This window comes from Chamaea fasciata, unplaced genomic scaffold, assembly GCF_029207755.1.
Source record: "Chamaea fasciata isolate MVZ Bird 193981 ecotype frontalis unplaced genomic scaffold, bChaFas1.0.hap1 SCAF_762, whole genome shotgun sequence".
NCBI lineage: Eukaryota > Metazoa > Chordata > Aves > Passeriformes > Sylviidae > Chamaea > Chamaea fasciata.
The window spans coordinates 1-14202 of record NW_027094847.1 but is presented as its reverse complement, the minus strand read 5'-3'; the positions used below and the strand labels follow the sequence as shown (position 1 = coordinate 14202).

Genomic DNA, 14202 nt, shown 5'->3' with positions numbered 1-14202 from the left:
GCTCCCAGTGCTCCCAGTAACTCCCAGTTTGGGCTCCCAGTGCTCCCAGTTTGGGACTCCCGGTGCTCTCAGTAACTCCCAGTTTGGCCCCCCAGTGCTCCCAGTAACTCCCAGTTTAGTCTCCCAGTGCTCCCAGTTCTCCCAGTAACTCCCAGTTTGGGCTTCCAGTAACTCCTAGTTTGGGCTCCCAGTGCTCCCAGTTTGGGCTCCCAGTTTGGGCTCCCAGTTCTCCCAGTTTGGGCTCCCAGTTCTCCCAGTTTGGGCTCCCAGTGCTCCCAGTGTGGGCTCCCAGTAACTCCCAGTTTGGGCCCCCAGTGCTCCCAGTTCTCCCAGTTTGGGCTCCCAGTGCTCCCAGCGCAGGGACTGGGGCGGGCAGACGCTGCCCGCTGGTGTGTACTGGTTCAAACTGGTTCAAACTGGTCCAAACTGGTGACTCGCTCTTCTGCCCCGGTGCCGTACTGGTGCCGTACTGGTGTAAACTGGTCTGTACTGGTGTAAACTGGTCCGAACTGGTCCGAACTGGTCGGAACGGCGGCGCTGGTTCCTCCCGCCCGCCAGGGGGCGCTGCAGCCGCGGCCCCGCCCCCTGGCGGTGGTTCCGGCTCTGGCCCCGCCCCCCCGGCGCTGATTGGCTGCGGGGCGGGAAAGGGCGGGGCCAGAGCGGCGGCGGAGCGGGACCGACACGTGGGGGGGAACTGGGAGCACTGGGAAGGTACTGGGGGAAATGGGGGGAACTGGGATGGACTGGGAGGGACTGGGGGCACTGAGAGTGACAAACTGGGAGCACTGGGAGCGTTGGGAGTGACAAACTGGGAGCACTGGGGAGTTACTGGGAGGACACTGGGGGGACACTGGGAGGGATTGGGAGCACTGGGAAGGTGCTGGGGGGAACTGGGAGGGGACTGGGAGCGCTGGGAAGGGCCCTGGGGGGTTACTGGGAGCACTGGGGAGTGCTGGGAGTGACAAACTGGGAGCACTGGGGAGTGCTGGGAGTGACAAACTGGGAGCACTGGGGGCGTTGGGAGTGACAAACTGGGAGCACTGGGGTCAAACTGGGAACACTGGGAGTGACAAACTGGGAGCATTGGGAACATTGGGTGTCACAAACTGGGAGCACTGGGACGGTTCAGGGGGCAGTGGGGTCAAACTGGGAGCACTGGGGTCACAGACTGGGAGCACTGGGGGGTTACTGGGAGCACTGGGGTCACAGACTGGGAGCACTGGGGGGTTACTGGGAGCACTGGGGTCAAACTGGGAGCACTGGGGTCACAGACTGGGAGCACTGGGGGGTTACTGGGAGCACTGGGATCAAACTGGGAGCACTGGGGTCACAGACTGGGAGCACTGGGGGGTTACTGGGAGCACTGGGATCAAACTGGGAGCACTGGGGTCACAGACTGGGAGCACTGGGGGGTTACTGGGAGCACTGGGATCAAACTGGGAGCACTGGGAGGTTACTGGGAGCACTGGGGGGTTACTGGGAGCACTGGGGGGTTACTGGGAGCGCTGGGGGGTTACTGGGAGCACTGGGATCAAACTGGGAGCACTGGGGGGTTACTGGGAGCACTGGGGTCACAGACTGGGAGCACTGGGGGGTTACTGGGAGCACTGGGATCAAACTGGGAGCACTGGGGGGTTACTGGGAGCACTGGGGGGTTACTGGGAGCACTGGGGAGTTACTGGGAGCACTGGGGGGTTACTGGGAGCGCTGGGGGGTTACTGGGAGCACTGGGGTCACAGACTGGGGGCACTGGGATCAAACTGGGAGCACTGGGGGGTTACTGGGAGCACTGGGGGGTTACTGGGAGCGCTGGGGTCAAACTGGGATGGTTGGGGGAGGGGTCCCGTTGGGGTCGCCGTTTTGGGGTGGGGGTGGGGTCCCCCATTAACCCTTTCCTCCCCGCCCCTCCCCCCCCCAGGTCCCTCAGGATGGAGGTGGGGGAGGGGCGGCGCCAGCCCTCCCCGCCCCCCCCGCGGGCCGTGCCCTGGTGGGGGGAGGGGCGGGGGCGGGGCCTGCCGGTGCTGGGGGGATGGGCCGCGCCCCTGCTGCTGCCCCGGGAAACCCCGCGGCTGCTGCGGGAGCTGCCGCCCCTCCCCCCGCACCTCCCCCACCTCAAACGGGTCCGGGCGGGGCCCGGGGGGGCGGAGCTTCTGCTGGGGCTGGACCCCGCCCACGGTACGGGGGGGACTGGGGGGGACTGGGGGGTCACTGGGGTCACTGGGAGGTCACTGGGGGTCACTGGGGTCACTGGGAGGTCACTGGGAGGTCACTGGGGGGTCACTGGGAGGTCACTGGGAGGTCACTGGAGGTCACTGGGAGGTTACTGGGGGTCACTGGGAGGTCACTGGGAGCACTGGGGGTCACTGGTTTGTACTGGTTTGTTACTGGTCTGTACTGGAGGTCACTGGGGGGTCACTGGGAGGTCACTGGAGGTCACTGGGAGGTCACTGGAGGTCACTCGGGGGTCACTGGTTTGTACTGGTTTGTTACTGGTCTGTACTGGAGGTCACTGGGAGGTCACTGGGGGTCACTGGGAGGTCACTGGGGGTCACTGGGAGGTCACTGGGGGTCACTGGAGGTCACTGGGGGTCACTAGGAGGTCACTGGAGGTCACTGGGGGGTCACTGGAGGTCTCTGGGGGTCACTGGGAGGTCACTGGGGGGTCACTGGAGGTCACTGGGGGTCACTGGAGGTCACTGGGAGGTCACTGGGGGTCACTGGGCTGTTACTGGTTTATACTGGTTTATACTGGAGCTCACCGGGGCTCCCGGTGTCCCGCAGGTGACGGCGCTCCCATCGATTACATCACCGTCGATGACGTCACCGATTACGTCACCGATTACGTCACCGCCACCCCCTGGGCCGGGGCTGGGACCCGGGGCACCAGTGACACCAGTAAGACCAGTAAGAGCAGTGACACCAGTGACACCAGTGCCACCAGTGACACCAGTGCCACCAGCGTGACCTGGGACATCAAGGACACCAGTTGGACCAGTCTGACCAGTGAGAGCAGCGCTGCCACCAGTGCCTCCGGTGTCCCCTGTGCCACCAGTGCCACCAGTGTGACCAATGTCCCCAGTGCCACCGGTGTGACCAATGTCCCCAGTGCCACCGGTGTGACCAGTGTCCCCAGTGCCACCAGTGTCACCGGTGTGACCAGTGTCCCCAGTGCCACCAGTGCCACCAGTGTGACCGGTGTCCCCAGTGCCACCGGTGCCACCAGTGTGACCAGTGCCACTGGTGTCCCTAGTGCCTCCAGTGCCAGCAGTGTGACCAGTGTCCCCAATGGCTCCGATGTCCCTGGTGACTCCGGTGTCCCCCGTGCCCCCGGTGCCGACGTCCCCTGGGCGTCCCAGCTGCGGTCCCTGCTGGGGACCTCCGCGTCCCCTGGGGCGGCCCTGGGCCGTCCATTCGGCGTCCGGTTGCCGGGCCGCGTCCCGGCGTCGGCCGCGGAGGCGGCGGCGGCGCGGGCGGCGGGGCTGTGGCCGTGGGCCGGCCGCGGGCCCGCGTCGCCCCCGGGGCCGCCGGCGCTGTCCCCGCGGGAGGTGGCGGTGGCGCGGGCGGCCATGGCGGTGGCGCGGGCGGCGGGCGCGGGGCGCGGGGCGGGGGCGGCCGCGCTGGACCCCCGCACGGGGCGGGTGCTGGCCGTGGGCTGGGACCGCCGAGGGGACGCCGGGGACAGCGCCGGGGACACCGGGGACAGCGCCGGGGACGGGCGGCACCCGCTGCGCCACGCCGCCATGGACTGCATCGCCCGCGTGGCGCTGGCACGGCGCGGCCACGCGCCGCGCGGGGACACTGTCACCGGGGATGGGGACACTGTCACCGGGGATGGGGACACTGTCACCGGGGACGGTGACATCACAGGGACAGCACGGCACGGCCACCCGCGGCCTGAGGACATTGTCACCAGGGACAGGGACATGGTCACCAAGAGCAGTGACGTCACTGGGGACAGTGATGGGACACTGGGGACAACACGGCATGGCCACCCGCGGCCTGAGGACATCGTCACCAAGGACAGTGACGTCACAGCGAGAGTGCAGTGCCACCCACGGCACGGGGACATTGTCACCAAGGATGGGGACAGTGACGTCACAGCGAGGGCACAGTGTCACCAACAGCGGGAGGACATTGTCACCGAGGACGGTGACGTCACAGTGACAGCGCGGTGCGGCCGCCCACGGCGCGGGGACGTTGTCACCGAGGACGGTGACGTGGCGGGCAGGAGGGCACGGTGTGCTCAGGGACCCCTCGGTGACGTCACGGGGAGGACGCGGCGGAGGGGACACCCCGGGGACGGCGACTGCGGGGGAGGGGACAGCGGCGTCCGGGCCAAGGTTGCCAAGGTTGAGGCTGGTGACGTCATTGCCGGCGACGTCGCCGTCAGCGCCGAAGCCGCCTCCGGTGACGTCATCGCCGGCCACGATGACGTCACCGGGGACGTCCCCCTGGACCTGACGGGGCTGGTGATCGCGGGCGCGGCCGAGGGCGACGCCGGCGGCGGCCCGGGCGGTGACAGCGGTGACGTCACGGGCGGGTACCTGCTGGCGGGCTGCGACGTGTTCGTGACGCGGGAGCCGTGCGCGCTGTGCGCCATGGCGCTGCTGCACGCCCGCGTGCGCCGCGTCTTCTACGGCCGCCCGTGTGCCCAGGGCGCGCTGGGGACGCGCTACGGCCTGCACGGGCACCCCCGGCTCAACCACCGCTACAGGGTGTACGCCGGGGTGACACCGCGAACTGGGCAAACTGGGGATACTGGGGATACTGGGGATACTGGGGATACTGGGAATGGGTGACACGGGACACTGGGGACACCCTACGGCCTGCACGGGCACCCCCGGCTCAACCACCGCTACAGGGTGTACGCCGGGGTGACACCGCGAACTGGGCAAACTGGGGATACTGGGGATACTGGGGATACTGGGAATGGGTGACACGGGACACTGGGGACACTGGGGACACCCTACGGCCTGCACGGGCACCCCCGGCTCAACCACCGCTACAGGGTGTACGCCGGGGTGACACCGCGAACTGGGCAAACTGGGGATACTGGGGATACTGGGGATACTGGGGATACTGGGAATGGGTGACACGGGACACTGGGGACACCCTACGGCCTGCACGGGCACCCCCGGCTCAACCACCGCTACAGGGTGTACGCCGGGGTGACACCGCGAACTGGGCAAACTGGGGATACTGGGGATACTGGGGATACTGGGAATGGGTGACACGGGACACTGGGGACACTGGGGACACCCTACGGCCTGCACGGGCACCCCCGGCTCAACCACCGCTACAGGGTGTACGCCGGGGTGACACCGCGAACTGGGCAAACTGGGGATACTGGGAACGCTGGGAATACTGGGGATACTGGGAATGGGTGACACGGGACACTGGGGACACCCTACGGCCTGCACGGGCACCCCCGGCTCAACCACCGCTACAGGGTGTACGCCGGGGTGACACCGCGAACTGGGCAAACTGGGAACACTGGGAACGCTGGGAACGCTGGGGATACTGGGAATGGGTGACACGGGACACTGGGGACAGCAGTGGGACACTGGGGACACCCTACGGCCTGCACGGGCACCCCCGGTTCAACCACCGCTACAGGGTGTACGCCGGGGTGACACCGCGAACTGGGCAAACTGGGAACACTGGGGATACTGGGAATACTGGGAATGGGTGACATGGGACACTGGGGACAGGGACAGGGGACACTGGGGACACCCTACGGCCTGCACGGACACCACTACAGGGTGTATGCCGGGGTGACACCAGTGACACCCCCTGGGGATACTGGGAGAACTGGGCAAACTGGGAAGCGGTGGCCGGAAGCGACGCTTCCGGCTAAACGTGACGATTAAAGATCGTTCCGTGGAGTTTTTGGCGTTTCTTTTTCCGCGTGTTTCCCGCGGCTTTCGGTGACATCCTCGGTGACATCCTCGGTGGCAGCTCCTGGTGGCTTTGGGACAGCTCTGGTGGTTTCCAGGAAAAAAAAAAAAAACAACAAACCCCAAATGAAACCGAAACTCCCCAAAATCGGGGACACGGGGGACACCGGGGACACCGGGGACATCGGGGACACGGGGGACACGGGGGACACAGGGGACATCGGGGGGGGGGGGTGACAAAGGGGTCGAGGGGACACGAGGGGGACACACCCGAGGGCGTGGCAGAGGGGGCTGGGGACACCGGGGGTGACAGGGGGGGTTGGGGACACGGGGGGGGTGACAGTTTGAGGACATGGGGGGTGATGGGAGGGTTTGGGGACACAGGGGGTGACACTTTTGGGGACACAGGGAGGACACTTTGGGGACACTTTGGGGACATTTTGGGGCGCTGCTGGTCCACCCCCCCCCCAGGGACTCTTGGGGGACACAGAGGTGACACTTTGGGGACACTTTGAGGACATTTTGGGGACACTTTGGGGACACTTTGGGGACACTCTGGGGACAATTTGGGGACACAGAGGTGACACTTTGGGGACACTTTGGGGACACTTTGGTGACACTCTGGGGACATTTTGGGGCGCTGCTGGTCCACCCTCCCCAGGGGCTCTTTGGGGACACACAGGTGACACTCTGGGGGCACGGAGGTGACACTTTGGGGACACTCTGGGGACACTTTGGGGACATTTTGGGGACACTTTGAGGACACTTTGGGGACACTCTGGGGACACTCTGGGGACACTTTGGTGACACTCTGGGGACATTTTGGGGCGCTGCTGGTCCACCCCCCCCCAGGGGCTCTTTGGGGACACACAGGTGACACTCTGGGGGCACGGAGGTGACACTTTGGGGACACTCTGGGGACACTTTGGGGACATTTTGGGGACACTTTGAGGACACTTTGGGGACACTCTGGGGACACTCTGGGGACACTTTGGGGACACTCTGGGGACATTTTGGGGCGCTGCAGGTCCACCCCCCCCCAGGGGCTCTTTGGGGACACACAGGTGACACTCTGGGGGCACGGAGGTGACACTTTGGGGACACTCTGGGGACACTTTGGGGACACTCTGGTGACACTCTGGGGACATTTTGGGGACACTCTGGGGACACTTTGGGGACACTCTGGGGACATTTTGGGGCGCTGCAGGTCCACCCCCCCCCCCAGGGGCTCTCTGGGGACGACACGGGGCTGAACGGGGTGCGGGGCTCTGTGACACCGGCACCGACACTGTCACCTCCAGCGTGGGGCCGTGAGTGACACAGCGGCCGGCGGCACCTGGGGACACCCGGGGGGGGCGTGGTGGCCCTTGGGGACACTCCGGGGGGGCGTGGTGGCCCTTGGGGACACTCCGGGGGGGAGGGGTGGTGGCCCTTGGGGACTCCCGGGCTGCCGTTGGTGGCCATGAGTGTCCCAGGTGTGGTGACACCGTCCCCATTGTGACCCTGACCGGCCACCAAGGGCCAGTGACGGCCACTGTGACCAACCCACGGTCATTGTCACCGCCCTGTGGCCATTGTCACCCACCATGGCCAGTGTCACTCCCCTGTGGCCATTGTCACCCACCATGGCCAGTGTCACTCCCCTGTGGCCATTGTCACCCACCATGGCCAGTGTCACTCCCCTGTGGCCACTGTCACCCACCATGGCCAGTGTCACTCCCCTGTGGCCACTGTCACCCACCATGGCCAGTGTCACTCCCCTGTGGCCATTGTCACCCACCCACGGCCACCATGACCCAACCATGATCACCACAACCCAACCATGGCCACCATGACCAACTGACGGCCACTGTCACCCACCCACGGCCACTGTCCCCCCCTGTGGCCACTGTCCCCCCCCTGTGGCCACTGTCCCCCCCCGTGGCCACTGTCACCCCCCCTGTGGCCACTGTCACCAACCCACGGCCATTGTCACCCCCCCACAGCCATTGTCACCCACCCACGGCCACTGTCACCCTCCTGTGGCCACTGTCCCCCCCCCCGTGGCCACTGTCCCCCCCCCCCGTGGCCACTGTCCCCCCCCGGCCGTTGTCCCCCCCGTGACGCCGTCCCGCCGTGTCCCCCCGGCCTGGGCTCCTGGCTGCCCGCCGCCCGCTGTCCCCTCGGCCAGTTCCTCGTCTCCTTCCGGCTGTGCGTGGAGCCCTCGCGGGGCGTCCAGGCCACCGCCACGGCGGCCACGTGCTCGGGGGAGACACCCTGAAACCAGGGCAGAGCGGTGCTGTAAACCAGTGCAAACCAGTATAAACCAGTGTTAACCAGTGCAAACCAGTATAAACCAGCGCAGAGCAGTGCTGTAAACCAGTGCAAACCAGTATAAACCAGTGTAGAGCAGAATAAACCAGTGCAAACCAGTATAAACCAGTGTTAACCAGTGCAAACCAGCATAAACCAGTGCAAACCAGTATAAACCAGTGCAGAGCAGTGCTGTAAACCAGTGCAAACCAGTATAAACCAGTGTTAACCAGTGTTAACCAGTGCAAACCAGCATAAACCAGTGCAGAGCAGTGCTGTAAACCAGTGCAAACCAGTATAAACCAGTGCAGAGCAGTGGGAACCAGTGCAAACCAGTATAAACCAGTGTTGACCAGTGGAAACCAGTGAAAACCACTGATTATCGCTCTACACCACTGTAAACCAGTGTAAACCAGTGTTGACCAGTATAAACCAGTATAAAACCAGTACAGACCAGTGACTACCAGTATAAACCAGTGTGAACCAGTATAAACCAGTACAGATCAGTGTTAACCAGTAGAAACCAGTAAAAGTCACTGTATATCACTCTAAACCAGCACAAACCAGTGTTAACCAGTATAAACCATTATAAACCAGTATAAACCAGTGTTAATCAGTATAAACCATCATAAACCAGTATTAACCAGTGTAAACCAGTATAAACCAGCCCAGATCAGTGTTAACCAGTATAAACCAGTGAAAGTCACTGTATATCACTCTAAACCAGTATAAAATATCATAAACCAGTATAAACCAGTGTAAACCAGTATAAACCAGTGTTAACCGGTATAAACCAGTGGAAGTCACTGTATATCACTCTAAACCAGTATAAACCAGTATAGACCAGTATAAACCAGTGGAAGTCACTGTATATCACTCTAAACCAGTATAAACCAGTGTAAACCACTATAAACCAGTGGAAGTCACTGTATATCACTCTAAACCAGTATAAACCAGTATAAACCAGTATAAACCAGTGGAAGTCACTGTATATCACTCTAAACCAGTATAAACCAGTATAAACCAGTGTAAACCAGTATAAACCAGTGGAAGTCACTGCATATCACTCTAAACCAGTATATCACTCTAAACCAGTATAAACCAGTATAAACCAGTGTTAACCGGCATAAACCAGTTAAACCGACGCAGTCACGCGTCCAGGCCCCTCGCCCACGTGACCACCGCAGGCCCCCGCCCCGCGCAGGCGCAATCAGAGTCAACGGGCGGCGCGGGTTTGTTGCGCTCCCCGGCGCCGCCCCGCGGGTGACGTAATCATGACGTCATGACGCCGCGGCTCATCACGCGCTGCCCGCGCGAAGGGGGCGGGGCAGGTCAGGATGTACCTCACTGACGATTGGCGGCAACGGCGCCGGGCCCGGCGGGGACACGCCGCGACACCGGCTCCGAGGGCACGGCGACCCCGCCCCGCGGGCACCGGGACACGGCGGGGCGGCACCGGCGGCACCGGCGGCACCGGCCTCACCCCCCCCCCCCCCCGGCCCGGGATTCCCGCCGTGAGCCCCGCGGCCAGCCCCGGAAACGGGGCCCCGCGGCGCTCCCAGGGTGCACCGCGCGCCTCATGTGCATTAAAGGGCGGGCTAGGGGCGGCTGGGGGGGGAAAAATGGGAGGTTTTTAGGGCCGTGAGGGGGGGGTTGGGACTCCTGAGGGGGTTTGGGGGATCCCTGAGGGGATCTGGGGATCCCTGAGGGGGTTTGGGATCCCTGAGGGGGGTTTGGGGATCCCTGAGGGGGTTTGGGGATCCCTGAGGAGATTTGGGGATCCCTGAGGGGGTTTGGGGGTCCCTGAAGGGTTTGGGGGTTCCTGAGGGGGTTTGGGGATCCCTGAGGGGATTTGGGATCCTTGAGGGGGCTTTGGGGGTCCCTGAGGGGGTTTGGGGGATCCCTGAAGGGGTTTGGGGATCCCTGACGGGATTTTGGGGATCCCTGAGGGGGTTTTGGGGATCCCTGAGGGAGGTTTGGGGATCCCTGAGAGGGTTTGGGGGATCCCTGAGGAGATTTGGGGATCCCTGAGGGGGTTTGGGGGTCCCTGAGGGGATTTGGGGATCCCTGAGGGGGTTTTGGGATCCCTGAGGGGATTTTGGGGTCCCTGAGGGGATTTGGGGGATCCCTAAAGAAATTTTAGGGACCCCCGGGTGGATTTTGGGGTTCCCGGGTGGATTTCGGGGACCCTCGGGGGTATTTTGGGGGATTTTGGGGTCCCCGGGTGGATTTCGGGGGATTTCGGGATCCCCAACCCCCCCTCCCCCTCCCAGCCACCCCCACCCCCAAATTCCCCCTCTGGGGGGGGAGGGGAGGGGAGGGGAGGGGCTCCCCCCCGCCCCCCACACCCACGGCGCGGTTTCCCTCCCAGAACACCCCGCGGCGCGCTCATTTGCATGCGGCGGGGGGGGCGTGGCCGCGGCCCTTTCCTCACCCCAAAACTTTGGCCGATTTTTTTATTATTGACCAACCCGAGGGGGGAGGGGAAGGTTTTGGGGACCCCCCCCCCGGTGGGTTTGGGGGTCCCCTGAGGGGTTTTTTTTTGGGGGGGGGGGGTCCCGGGGGGGTTTTTGGGGGTCGTCCCCCCCCCCCGGGTCTCTCCGGTGTGGTCGCGGCCATGTCACAGCGCCCCCCCGTGGCCGAGCAGGGCCCGCGCCAGCAGCAGCAGCTCCGTCACCGCGGGGGGGACACTGCGGGGTCACGGAGGGGTCACGGAGGGGTCACGGAGGGGTCACGGGGATTTTGGGGACCCCCCACCCCCTCACCCCCGGACTCACCTGAGCGCGAGGGCGGCCCAGAGGGCGGGGCCGTCACAGGCCTGGAGCCAGCCCAGGGTGAGAGCCAGCGCCGCGCCGCCGTGAGCGCACAGGGCTGCGAGAATCATCGGAAAACGACCCGAAATGGGACCGGGACCCCCGAAAATGGGACCGGGACCCCCCAAAATGGGACCGGGACCCCCAAAATATCCCACAGGGACCCCCCAAAGTATCCCAGCGCCGCGCCGCCGTGAGCGCACAGGGCTGCGAGAATCATCGGAAAACGACCCGAAAATGGGACCGGGACCCCCGAAAATGGGACCGGGACCCCCAAAATATCCCACAGGGACCCCCAAAATATCCCACAGGGACCCCCCAAAGTATCCCAGCGCCGCGCCGCCGTGAGCGCACAGGGCTGCGAGAATCATCGGAAAACGACCCGAAAATGGGACCGGGACCCCCGAAAATGGGACCGGGACCCCCGAAAATGGGACCGGGAACCCCGAAAATGGGACCGGGACCCCCAAAAATGGGACCGGGACCCCCAAAAATGGGACCAGGACCCCCGAAAATGGGACCGGGGACCCCCAAAAATGGGACCGGGACCCCCGAAAATGACATCGGGACCCCCCAAAAATGGGACCGGGACCCCCAAAAATGGGACCGGGACCCCCAAAATATCCCACAGGGACCCCCCAAAGTATCCCAGCGCCGCGCCGCCGTGTGGGCGCACAGGGCTGCGAGAATCATTGGAAAATACCCCGAAAATGGGACCGGGACCCCCGAAAATGGGACCGGGACCCCCGAAAATGGGACCGGGACCTCCGAAAATGGGACCGGGACCCCCGAAAATGGGACCGGGACCCCCCAAATGGGACCGGGACCCCCGAAAATGGGACCGGGACCCCCAAAAATGGGACCAGGACCCCCAAAAATGGGACCAGGACCCCCCGAAAATGGGACCGGGACCCCCAAAAATGGGACCGGGACCCCCGAAAATGGGACCGGGACCCCCAAAATATCCCACAGAGACCCCCCGTGAGCGCTCAGAGCTGGGACAGTCAGAGGAAAAAATGCCCCAAATCCCCCCAAATTCACCCCAAAACCGTCCCAAACCCTAACCCCAAAATCCTCCAAATTCACCCCAAAACCGTCCCAAACCCTAACCCCAAAATCCCCCCAGGACCCCCCAAAATCCCCCCAAATTCACCCCAACCCCCCCCAAATCACCCCAGGACCCCCCCAAAACCATCCCAAATCCCCAAAATCCCTCAAATTCACCCCCAATTCACCCAAAACCATCCAAAATCCCCCAAATCTCCCCAAATTCACCCCAAAACCGTCCCAAACCCCCCCTCAATCACCCCAGGACCCCCCCCCAAACCATCCCAACCCCCCAAATCCCCCCAAATTCCGGGATCCTCCCCCCCCTTTGGGATCCCCCTCCCCATTTCCGGGGTCCCCTCCCCCATTTTTGGCCCCTCCCCCCATTTTGGGACGCCCCGCCTCCATTTCCGGGGTCCCCCTCCCCCATTTTTTGGCCCCTCCCCCCCATTTTGGAACCCCCTCCCCCATTTTGGGACCCCCCCTCCCCCATTTTTTGGATCCTCCTCCCCAATTTTTGGCCCCTCCCCCCCCATTTTGGGACCCCCAGGATACAGGCCAGGCCCTGGCCCGGGTGGAACATGGAGACCCCCGAGAGGAACCCCAAAACCTCCAGCCCGAGCAGCGCCAGGGAGCCCCCGAGGGCCCCCCAAAACCTGCGGGGGAAAAGGGGGGTCAGGGACCCCAAAACACCCCGAAAACCCCCCACAAAACCACCCAAAAAACCCCCCGAGGGCCCCCCAAAACCTGCGGGGGGAAAAGGGGGGTCAGGGACCCCAAAACACCCCAAAAACCCCAAAAAACCACCCAAAAAAAACCCCCCGAGGGCCCCCCAAAACCTGCGGGGGGGAAAAGGGGGGTCAGGGACCCCAAAACACCCCCGAAAACCCCCCAAAAAACCACCCAAAAAAAAACCCCCCGAGGGCCCCCCAAAACCTGCGGGGGGGAAAAGGGGGGTCAGGGACCCCAAAACACCCCGAAAACCCCCCAAAAAACCACCCAAAACACCCCCCGAGGGCCCCCCAAAACCTGCGGGGGGAAAAAGGGGGGTCAGGGACCCCAAAACCCCCAAAAAACCCCAAAAACCACCCAAAAAAACCCCCAAAACCCCCCAAAAAACCCCCAGGGACCCTCGTGGGAGCACTGGGAGGGACTGGGGGACACTGGGGCTGTACTGGGCTGTACTGGGAGCACTGGGGGGGACACTGGGCTGTACTGGGCTGTACTGGGAGCACTGGGAGGGCCCTGGGGGGACACTGGGGAGGCCCTGACGGGTCACTGGGCTGTACTGGTCCATACTGGTCCATACTGGGAGCACTGGGGGGGGACACTGGGCTGTACTGGGAGGGTGCTGGCGGGTCACTGGGCTGTACTGGGCTATACTGGTCTGTTACTGGTGCCATACTGGGAGCACTGGTTCTATACTGGTCTGCACTGGGAGCACTGGGGGGACACTGGGCTGTACTGGTTCTATACTGGGTTGTACTGGTCCATACTGGTCTGTGCTGGGAGCATTGGGGGAGGCTGAGGGACACTGGGGGGGGGATACTGGGAGCACTGGGGGGGGACACTGGGCTGTACTGGTCTGTACTGGGAGCACTGGGGGGGCCATTGGGGGACACTGGGGAAGGCCTGACGGGTCACTGGGCTGTACTGGTCCATACTGGTCCATACTGGGAGCACTGGGGGGGACCCTGGTTCTGTACAGGTTCTATACTGGTCTGTACTGGTCCATACTGGTCCACACTGGGAGCACTGGGGGGACCCCTGGTTCTGTACGGGTTCTATACTGGTCTGTACTGGTCCATACTGGTCCGCACTGGGAGCACTGGGGGGACCCTGGTTCTGTACGGGTTCTATACTGGGTCTGTACTGGTCCATACTGGTCCATACTGGGAGCACTGGGAGCACTGGGGCGGCCCTGGTTCTGTACGGGTTCTATACTGGTCTGTACTGGTCCATACTGGTCCACACTGGGAGCACTGGGGGGACCCTGGTTCTGTACGGGTTCTATACTGGTCTGTACTGGTCCATACTGGTCCGTACTGGGAGTTCTCACTCACCCGGGCTCCAGATCCCCGAGGGGCTCTTGGGGGGGTCCTGGGGGGAGGAGAAAAGGGGCGGGGTCAGACCCGGACACGCCCACCCGGGGT

At 63.7% G+C, this 14202-nt stretch overlaps 1 long non-coding RNA gene and 1 other non-coding gene across 3 annotated transcripts; both read right to left on the bottom strand.

Moving 5' to 3' along the window:
* Positions 1-9398: 9398 nt before the first annotated feature.
* LOC136305899 (U8 small nucleolar RNA) lies at positions 9399-9543 on the bottom strand. Its single transcript, XR_010725456.1, has one exon. It is a non-coding gene; the product is annotated as a U8 small nucleolar RNA (small nucleolar RNA).
* Positions 9544-10526: 983 nt separating this feature from the next.
* Positions 10527-14163, bottom strand: LOC136305895 (uncharacterized). Of its 2 annotated transcripts, none has more exons than XR_010725455.1 (4): positions 14113-14163; positions 12605-12705; positions 10967-11360; positions 10527-10879 (listed from the first exon to the last, which is right to left on the bottom strand). It is a non-coding gene; the product is annotated as an uncharacterized lncRNA (long non-coding RNA). The 2 variants fall into 2 exon arrangements; XR_010725454.1 differs by having other exon boundaries at positions 10967-11060.
* Between the last annotated feature and the right edge of the window lie 39 nt (positions 14164-14202).